General features: G+C 31.8%; 1 long non-coding RNA gene across 2 annotated transcripts in view; it reads right to left on the bottom strand.

Annotated features, from left to right (window-relative positions):
• The window catches only part of LOC111086827, a 57,638-nt gene extending 56,265 nt beyond the window's left edge, over window positions 1-1,373 (bottom strand). For both annotated transcript variants that reach the window (XR_002611539.1, XR_002611538.1), the window contains exon 1: window positions 1,105-1,373. This is a non-coding gene — a long non-coding RNA (uncharacterized LOC111086827). The remainder of the gene's footprint in view (window positions 1-1,104) is intronic.
• Window positions 1,374-11,276: the final 9,903 nt, after the last annotated feature.

Genomic DNA, 11,276 nt, shown 5'->3' with positions numbered 1-11,276 from the left:
TCACGGCTGAAAGGGCGAGCATGTTTGATGTGACTAGGATTCGAACCCGCGACCCGAAGATTGCGAGTCGAGCGCCCTAACCACCTAGACTTGTTAACGTATAAAATTATACATATAAATTAATTCACACTGTGTGTTTATTTGTTTATCCGCGAATTCCTCGAACATTTTTGTAGCTAGAAGGACCAAACTTGGAAGGTGGACTCGAGATAACCCGGGGGAAAGTGTTCTTATCTAAATGGCGCATCCTCTCAACGTAGAGGAAACCAAGGGGCAAAAACGCACCCAGAAAGTAATCCTAGCATAATGAGGGTCTAGGTGTAGGTTTTCAGGGTAGCTGAATATGTGGTGTTTCTGGTCCCTTCTCGGAATTCCGAGGGTGTCTTCATACCCTCACTTAAAGCGAGCGTGGTGAAACGTGGTACATGTGTTCTTGTCCTAATGAGGTTTGTTTGTTTCTATGACTCCCTCTTGGAGTATCTATGAAAGTAACTGAGAATAATGGAGGAACTTCAACATCACCTTGGGGCCTCTGTAAACCACAAGGAGGCCTCTGAATCACTCAGCGGAGTACAAGTAGTTTATGTTAGTAGATATAAAGAAGACATACTTAAACAACCTTCTTTATATCACATTATAGTGCTTTTAATTCTACAGCTTTCGGTTACCATCATCTAGAAACGTCCCTTAACAACTGTATCAACATTCATATGCTTAAATAACACCAGATACACCTTCCAAACTGAATGTGTTGCTCCTGCACGCTAAACGAAATTAGACATAATGCGAGTTACAATTGAATGTTATTAAATAACACCAGGTACACCTTCAGAACTCAGAGTGTTTCTTTTGTAAATTGAACAGATTAGACATAACATGAGCTAGAAGTGAATGTCCTTTAATAATACCAGATGCATCTTAAGTCTGGATATGTTGTTTCTGCAGGCTAACCAAGAAGAAATATAATACTAATTATAACTAAACTTCCTTTGAAAATAATACCAGATACACTTTGGAATTTTCTATTCCTATATCCTTGCTTATATAGCGTACTGTTGTATATATATGTCCTAAAATATTATAAGGATAGTTAAACTGCCTTACCGCTGAGAAGCACCTGGTTTAACACTCATAATTTGGTATAACATAACAGTGTCAGCAGCCAGATCGCTAAGATTAGATAAAGTGTCTTATCGTTGAGAAAATTCCGTTTTGACAGTCATTACGACTTCAAGAATCGAATTCTGCATTATGATAATTACAATCAGAAAAACTATAAGCAAAAGCAAGACAAATCCAACGGCAACGAGCAGCATCGCGTGCAGCTAGAAACTAAGTTATCGCCGGTAAAACTCAAGCGGTTTAACCTACGAGAGCACGCAAGATAGCTCCGAGTCGCAATGAAAGAAAAGGAAGACGTGGATCATAGTGAGGCTCTGAAAGTACAAACTCAGCCGGCGACCATATGCAAGTGATAAATTATTAGATATGGATAGAATCTCTCTCTTCCAACGAGTGGGTACGATCATTATTGATATTAATCGATACGACAAGTTTCTCAAGAGCATTTGTATTTTTATGCAAAGTATGATAAGAAAATGTAAAAGTAGAAATTCTGACCCTCAACAAAGCTAAAGTAAGAATTTTTTATAACAGCAATATAAAAGAATGGGACTCCAGAGGCTAAGATAATATAGAATTTTCAAAAAAACTACTAGAAAAAATATATTTAAATATAACTATTTCACTTTTACAAACAATATCAGTTAAAGAAAGGTTTAAGATCAAAAATTTAGAAAACTTAAATTGTAAACCTTTTTAAGTTCATAAACCGTTCAAACTTATATATATGTCACCTTATCCTGTTTACAGAAATATTAATGTCTTTCAAATACAGACATCTAATCTGATGCACATATTTGAAATAATTTGAATCCAGAGTTCTAAGCGCAAAGCCATTTCAGTTGAAAACTCTGTTAAAAATTTTCTAAAAGCGACTTTCTAGTTTATTATAAATACTTTAAGTTCAATTGTTTTTTAATAAATTCATATCTTGGTTGTATTAATAATTTATTGAAAGTTACTTACGTTAGTGTATTTTACTGTCATTCATTTTGTATTAAGTACATTGTTCAATGTCGGTTTTTACTCACACTGATTTCTCAATATAAAGAATTGTTTCCTGACTGGTTATGTCACTGTAATAATTCACACCATGTTTGTGTTTATTGTTTAAGTCTGATTATGTAACTGTAATTAGTTCACATGTCTGTTTTGTTAAAGGCTAATTATATCACGGTAATTTATTTACACTGAGTTTAAAAACATCGATATAACATGTACCCGTGGCTTCTTCGGAACATATTTAATTTCCTTTAACTTCATAGCGATATATTTAACGTGGGGATATTTTTATATTTCCATAGCTTCACTGTGGGTGTATTTCACGTGTGCTTAACTTCAATGGACACATTTAACGCACATGTAACTTCTTAAGAACATTTTTGGTAACTTCATAAATGATAAACTCTTTGAAGTTCTGACAATTTGTGTGGGGACATAATTCAAAAGATACAATGTATGTACCTTATCTTTATGCGGACATATGTCACGTGTTTTAGCTTCCTGAGGATATTTTACGATCATGTAGATTCAAAGCCACTTTGAAGAAATTTCTATGTCTTCGTACAGTATTTCAGTATTTTACTGGGGACATTCTTCAGTCTTATGCTGCTTCATGACGAAGTATTGGACGTGCCCTTAACTTTTAATGGAAACACGCTTCTTGTCCATACACTATCATTAAGACCTACGTCATCTCCCAGTATATGCACAGATACATATTTCTTTTCTGACTGACGACCTGAATAGGGACAGTAATGTCAGTGAAAAAAAAAAAAACTGTAACTGCATTACTTATTAATTTTTTAGAAATATGTCTTTGAATCACTACAAAAATAATTTTTAAGACTTAAATTATTAACCCTTTTTTATAGAGGTAATAAAGATGCACTGAAATAATTTCATGTAACATGATATTTTTGAAACTATATGATTAATTTTATTTATAGTTCACACACACACCAAACTGTAACATTATTACGTAACTTCTAATTTGTGAGTTTTGATATTAATTACTTCATTTACCACGATCATAATGAAACACTGTAATATTTTCTACAACAACTTAATGATGATTCAATGCTAATTAATTACTACATTTACCACAATAACAAACACAGCAATATTGTATTTTATAACGTCTTATTGAAAAGTTTGTTAATTGATACATTTACCCCGATAGTAAACATACACCGTAATATTGTACTATAACATCTTATTGGAATGTTTTTAATGTGAATTATTACGATAGTAAACATACACTGTAATATTGTATTATAGCATCTTATTGAAAAGTTTTAATTGTTACGTTTACGACGATATTACTTTTTATAACCAGATGCTACATATTAACTATAGTTTTGATCCTAGTAAATAATGAGTTTTAATAATTAAAATATGTTAATAACTAATTAATAATTAGACTTAGGTGATCATGTAGGCAGTTAATCATGACGACGGGTCAAAGATTCATATCTGGTTGTCACAACCTTACGGTAAGTCACTATATATTGTTCTTTTGTTTAGCTTAAATCATTTAACCTATAAATGGGTACGTACTTTTTTATAAAACAAATTGGCTACAATTAACACTTTCTAAACAAAAACAAACACCACTAGAACCCTATTGTGCATGTCACTCTTGATGTGAGGACTTATAATGCAAAAAATCGGGTTTTGATGTTTGCGATGGCCAAAGCACAGATAGCCTATTGTGTACCTCTCTCCTAATATGCTTTTATCAGTTTTTCTAATTATGCCTTTTCCTTGTAGGCATTAAAAAAATAGATATAATGAAATTATGATACTGATTATTTTATGTTAACTTTTAAGAATTTTTAAACAACAACAACTCGAACATCCTATATATATTATTTTCATAACAAAAATAGCTAACAATTTAAAATAACTTCTTAACATTATTTACTTACATTTTTATTAAAACGAACTTGTTATTTTGTCAACACACTCGAGTTATACACAAAAAGTCTTCATAATTGTGTAGATACTTTAAGGAAAGTTATCATCGTAATCTTTCAGGGAAAGCAAAATAAACTGAGTTTATTTCATAGTTGAGAGCTTAGAGCTTCAGAAAACTCATGCGAACACCAACTGAGTTTGCTGGTGTGAGATGATAAAAAAAAGGCTTGTATCTTCAGCGACACCGTGTTTTTTCTACGTTGTATACACAATAAAAACAAAAATAGAAAATCTTCATAATTTGAAAGTGTGTATTCTGTGCTTTATGGTAATACAGAAATGTAATTCATGTCTGCATTGATGATATTTGATTATCTATATTAGTAGTTTTGGCAACTGGTAGAGGACACTACAAATCTAATCGAGGATAAGATGTACCAATATCAGTTAATGACTCTACTCTATGAAAACAACGTAATAGCTTACACCACGTTCGTTCTACGAAATCTCTGCTACAACAAATTATGTAATGGTAATGAAAGTAAAACCTTCAGGTACTCCAATACATTCCTGGTATCTCATAAAATATTTCATTGTTCTGGGCAGAGATTAGAAAAGAGAAATAATGAAATTATTTATAGCCGATACTTGGAACTAGAAAATTTATAATATCTGTGAAAACAAAATTCACATTTAATCAAACTATTAGACAAATTTTATATTTATTACACATAGAAGTTCAAACTTATTAACGATAAGAATTCGAATACCAATTATTCATTTTTTTGTAACTTTGCTAGCTAGTTAAACAATAAGGCCTTTTAGTTCCTCTCATATTCAAACCGTTGAGTTTTGTGAATTCCTTAAAATGGGCAAGCTAATAACTTAGTTCAAAATCTGTTATAAGACATATTTCCGCAGATCATCACCATTGTACAATTAGAGCCAGTTAGTTCAATCCACTGGACCAATGAAATTTATCAGAATACATATAACCAAGTAAACCAAATGCTTAAAAAGCATCAGACTTATTCCTTTATACATAGTTATGTTATTTCAACATGTGGGCACTATTTTTTTGTTTTAAATCAAAGTTTTTAATACCCGTATCAGCCGTTCTACTATACAGGTATATACATTTACTTCAAGTGGGTTCCTCGTCATCATGATTTTTTTTTTACACTGGAGATACAGCAGTATCAACGTATACGTCATGTCTAAATTAATGGATACTCTAATGGAAAATCGAAAAACTGAATCTAAGGATTAGTAAAGTCTAAATTTAAGTAATAAGGATTTTGAAAATGCTGTCAAAATACGAGATTTCATGTTCAAAATGAATTAGTTAAATAGTTTTAAGAATAAAATGTAAAAGAAGTGTGAATAAAATAATTACGAGTTTAGAAACATATTTTGAATATTACAAGACCAAGAACGAAGTATCACTATTTCTTCTTTTCATTTAAAAAATAAAACAGTAATAATTTAAAAAATAAATATCCATATCTGATTAATCTGTACAAAAATGTTTGTCTGAAATTCTAGACGTAAATAATTTACAAAAAGATGTTGAGTTATTCTGATTAGCGAGATCAATATGATAACACAGAAAGGCATTGCTCTAATTGCATCTTTAATTAATGTGAAGAAATATATTGCTCTGATTTTTAGATTTAAACAATATCAAAAATGTTGTTCTGAATATCTAGATCTAAATAATTAACTGAAATATATTGTTCTAAGTGCTCAGATCTGATTAATATGTGGCTTGAAACACCTAAACCTGACTTCCCATTCTTTGTTTAATCGACTTGTCGGGGATCTGTAAAAACGGTTGTTACTAACACCATCGAATTTTAGATATTTTGTAAGATTTTTTGTGTGCTAAGATGGAGAACAACTATGTTTATCTCTCCAACATTCCTAGTTTGTGGATAAATAAAACAGAACTTAACTGTTGTTAGTAATAAACAAAAAAGCCTCAAAATTGTATGAAGTTTGCTACTAGTCTTTTCATCCTATTAATATTTCTGAATAATGTTTTATATAAATCAAACACTAATACAATAGTATATTATCTTCTGAAACCGTACATAGTATATAGGATTATTCAAAACCGCTCACTTCTCACTGTATGTTTAGCAGTGATTAAAAAGAGGGCGGTATACGCCGATATGAATACTGGCAAGAAAAACAAAAGCGGTATGCTATACCACCAAATATATATATAGAAATAATAATGCAAAACTTTTATACTGACGCAAAACACCTTATCCGCATATCTTTGGTTTCGCACGAAAATACGAATGGTTTTAGTATCTCTACAAATATAGTGCGACTATGTGCATACCTGTATCTTTTTCAAATCACTTTAAACACGGGTGCTTGGAGCATTTAATTAAGTGAATATTCATTGATTGAAAATATACAGGCTTTTGATTTTGAAAAGGTATAAATAAACTCTTCTTACGTATTTAATACATATTTTAAACAACTTTTTGGTTTTTCTAATGATACCTATTTCCAAGAACAATAAATGTTTTTTACAAATAAAGTTTACCCCCACTGTTTGATGTGAATGTGTATATATATATTTTTTTATCGTGTGTTTAATCTTGAAACGACTAAATTCAATCGCTTCTATTCTAATTATACTTTCAGAAATATTAGTGGCTTAACGTTGGTGTTAAGTTGGAATTTGGAAAGAGGTGGGACTCCTTTTTGTGATCCACTTTTACATTCCAATAAACAGATCAGGAACATTTTAAACATCACTAGAAGCAGGCTTGAATCCTCAAGAGGTGGAACGCCGTTACGGACCAATTTAACCCTTGTTTCATGTCTTCATATTTTCAGATAATAGATATTTCCCATACGTCATTAATTATTGGTCATCATATTTCCATTATAATAAAAACATAGACACAAAAATATACACAACATTAACTATATTTTAAGGTTACACATAGCAAAAGATCTGAGCAATTCACAGTTTTTGTCTGAAGAAACAAATGCCTAATTACACTTTATGGATTTATTTTTCCTGTTGGTATTCTATCATGCTGTCTGTTTACCATAAACGCATATTTCGACTCTAATAATTGTTTGTAGAGGATAACTTTTCCTGAAATATTACTGTTCTACTAAGAGCCTGTTTGTTTGTTTTAGAGAAAAGCCACATTGGGTTATCTGCTGTGTCCACCGCAGGGAATCGAACCCCGGAAATTAGCATCGCAAGTCCGTAAACTTACCTCTGTCCCACCGTGGCACAAAAAAACAAAACAGTCCCACGAGCGAGATTAAAGTTTAATAGTAAGCAGCCTAAAAAATCTATAAATCAATGAATATCAAGTAAAAGTCACTGATATCTGTGTCTGATGGTTTGTATTCTTCTTATCAATATTACAGTTGTATCTTTAATTATTGACTGGTTGTTTAAGAAAGGAGTTATATTTATACGTTCTTTTAAGTCGTTTACTTCTGTGTATCTGTCTATCTATTGTTTATAACTTGTTTGCGGTAACTTTTCCTAAGAAGTAAGTTGTTTTGCTTTACAGTAGATTTTTATTAAACGTACAAATAAATGTTGTTTTCTAAGAAATAAATATTTGCAAGGCGTTTGAAAACTTTGGAATTCACTAATATATGAAAAAATAAAAAGGTAAGAAAAAGGAAGACTGGAAAGATTAGTGACGAAAAACAATACCAGTGTTAGTATTCAAGTAGTATCTCATTAAAATATGCAGATTTTTGAGGTTTTTGACATGCATTGCAGGTCTTTGGAGTCAACAGAAACAAAACAGCGGACGTTTATATTTTATCCAGAGAAGATGATTTTTGCAAGTACAAATATTATGATTATAAAAAGTATTTTAATATCTTTTATCGCTCTAACTATAAGAGTATTCCACGTAGATTATGATTCTATTCTAATATTTTGATTTTCTAATGTATTATTTCTCTGAAGATCATTTCTTTCGGATATTTCGGCGAAGCTACACAAGGACTGTCTGTGTTAGCCGTTCCCAATTTTGAACTGAATAGAGAGAAGGCAACTAGTCAACAACATCCCACTGCTAACTCTTGGGTTCCCTTAATCAAATAGTGGAATTTTACCATAACTCCTATAACGCACCAACGGCTTCAAAGCTAAAACTGTATTTTTTCATTTGTTAAGCTAAAAAATGTATTAAACATAACAGAATCTCTTGAAATTATTAAACATAAAATGATTTTGAATAGAAATATAGGCCCTGGTGCCACAGAAGGCAATTTTTTGAGATCTATTCTGTAGCTGACACTGTATAATATGCAAATTATACACGAGCACTTGCTGGTATAAAAATAAAAATAAAACATTTACTGTGTTTCTTCTGGTCTCCTGAAGATGGTGGAACTTTTCCCACCGTAGAGTTTTTAATTGTATATTTTACTTTTAATTTATACAGTAAATTACTGTGCATTCTTAGACATTGAATGTTCTTACTTATTTTATGATCTTCGTACATGACTTTATGTCCTATCAAACTATCTAAGAAATACGGGGTCAATGGTCAAGCAGCTTATGTGAGTATAATAATACAAAATGATATAGTACTGTGTGTGTGTATCAGAAGCTGGATATTTTAATGTATATCGCTTTGTTTTAACCTTTTTAATTGTTTTATAATAGATAAAATATATTTCACTTCATCTGGGAATGTCTTTAGAGTCATAAAAGTGACTCTAATTGAACACTTGGTAGACACGCTTGTTTTGGTCTTTTTTATTATTATTGTTTTGATAAAGATATGAAAAAGGATTTATTATGATTATCCTAAAATAAAAACTAAATAGAAGACAATATAAAAAATTAAAATAGATGCATAAATGAAAAATAGACATAGGCAAGCTCAGTAAAAATAAATCGTTCAGAGTGACCTTTATGACCCTAAAGGTATCCCCAGAGGGAATGTAATTTATTTATTTAAAGGTGTCGTGCAGAAACATATGTGTGCGTGTGTGCATATATGGGGGCTGAAAACATAACGCTAGTAATTTAAGGGTTACTGAATTAAATAATTAGCGACAATACATGCAGTTACAATATGTAGGTTAGCAATAGTTCTGGTACACAAATACATCAATACACTCAGTTCACAAAGATTGGAGTTAACGTATAATTTATTAAATATTTATTTTCTTATATTCATAAAAGCACGTCCTGTCTATTGAAGCAATCAAGTAAGTAAATTGTATAAATGAAAAAAGGAGTTTGTCAGCAAACACACTATTCCAGAAATAGTTAACTTTACAATTCAACAGATTTTTCGCGTTTCGCCTCATTAGAGTCGCCAGGAAGTCACTTAGGAGCTTATGTCATTATAGGTTTTAGCTTCCTTTTGTGAATTTCGATGCAGAGAACGATCTCTCGTTAGATCATGAACTTTTTGGTAAAGTCAATACCAATCGATAGAGGAGAGAGACATTCAGATTAAGATGATCCATGCCATGCTACATTATGTGATGTATGCCGAGTGGGTATCAGCTGGAATGTCCAAACGCACTGAGCAGAAATCAGCCTATATTCAGAAATAAGGTCATCAACGCTCGGATCATTCAGTAGAAGTTGAATGGATGGATAAGAGAGTCCAATTTTGTCTCATTCGGTTTGGCTATGTAGACCACTGTACTGAATCGTTTTTGAGCATCTGGTCCATTTTCGGGGGAAAAATAAGATAACTTTATTTATTTTTACTGAATAGCTTGAGTGGACCAATATTTCTCGATGCCGTAAATATATATTTCACATACCTTACGAGCGTCTCAGAATCTGAGAAAGTAATATTGATGTTACATGTTATATTTCAATATTCCTCAAATTCCAAGTGATTCTGCTGTTGTTCATGCTCATATATCAGAGACTGCACTTGACCAGACACAGTCCACACATTCATGGTACAAGTTGAAGATACTTTGAGGCCATGTTGCACAGTTTTAGAAGATTACTTAATGGTATCAGATATAAACAAAATTCAAAATCCATGGTTTTTAGGAAGACAATGACTTTTCCAGCGATTTCACGGTAAAAAGCTCTGTCTTCAGTGATGATTTCCAAAATTCACTTGACAACCTAGACTGTCTTTTACAAAGCGATATAATTGTTGACATGTTAGATCAGCGAGTTGTGCTTAAAAAGTGCAATGTGCCGGATGCCGGATTGTGTTAACTTTTACTTGTCTTTCTGTTTGTTTGTTTTTAAAGCAAAGTCACATTGATTATTTGCTATGTCCACCGCGGAGAACTGAATCCCGCATTTTAGCGTTGTAAGTTCGTAAACTTACCGTTGTCTCACCAGGGGACTCTTTGCTGTCACTTATACTGAATTTCTCTAAAAAAGAAAATACTATTTTGTGAATCCTTCAATGAAGCTATATAAGTTTTATACAATACCAAAATTCCGGAAATGTTTATTTAGTTGCAATAACGTAGTATTTGATGACATTGTAAACAAATCTTGAATATATATATATATGTTTAAAAAACGATATACTGCTATTACTTGCCCATTTTGGTTGTAAAATAATACAAATTCTGGTTTTTCCAATTTAAGACACTCATATAGCTTTTTGAATTATATAAGAGTATTCATCCAATTAAACTTAATAATTGATTTATCTGATTAGTCATCTCAAGCAATGTATATTCAATAACTTCGAAGCCACATAATTCAGCTCAATTCTTATGTTTTAGCTTAAAGTATACGACATTATTTTTATGTTAATTTAATTGTTGTACATTGATTTCTCCTTTTATATTTCAATCATTTCAAAGTAAAAACCAGGTGATTCAGCAGTAAACTGAGGGCTTACAACACTAAAAAGCGCGTTTCGATACCTGCTGTGGGCACAGCACAGAAAGCCCATTGTGTAGCTTTGTGCTCAGTAACAAACAAACAACCATTAACCCTTTAGGCACGTATTTGTTTTAGTCATATCACGTTCGAAATCATCGTCAGATAATTCAGGTTCAGAGCCAGAATCGTCTTCAGCTTACACAAATTTAATTGCCTCTTCAAATGTGAAAACACTGGAGCGATTGATGCCATTTTGGGTCCTTTTTCTCATAAAAAATAAACAGTTTTCAACTGCAAGTATTACCGATGTCTTGCATAGCAACATAGGCCATTTTGGACATGAATCTGCGATTGAGATTGCCATCTGTGCAGATTATGCTTTGTTTGTTGATTTTGTGAG

Source organism: Limulus polyphemus, unplaced genomic scaffold, assembly GCF_000517525.1.
Source record: "Limulus polyphemus unplaced genomic scaffold, Limulus_polyphemus-2.1.2 Scaffold1469, whole genome shotgun sequence".
Taxonomy (NCBI): domain Eukaryota; kingdom Metazoa; phylum Arthropoda; class Merostomata; order Xiphosura; family Limulidae; genus Limulus; species Limulus polyphemus.
The sequence above is the reverse complement of the archived record's forward strand: the minus strand, read 5'-3'. Positions and strand labels throughout refer to the sequence as shown.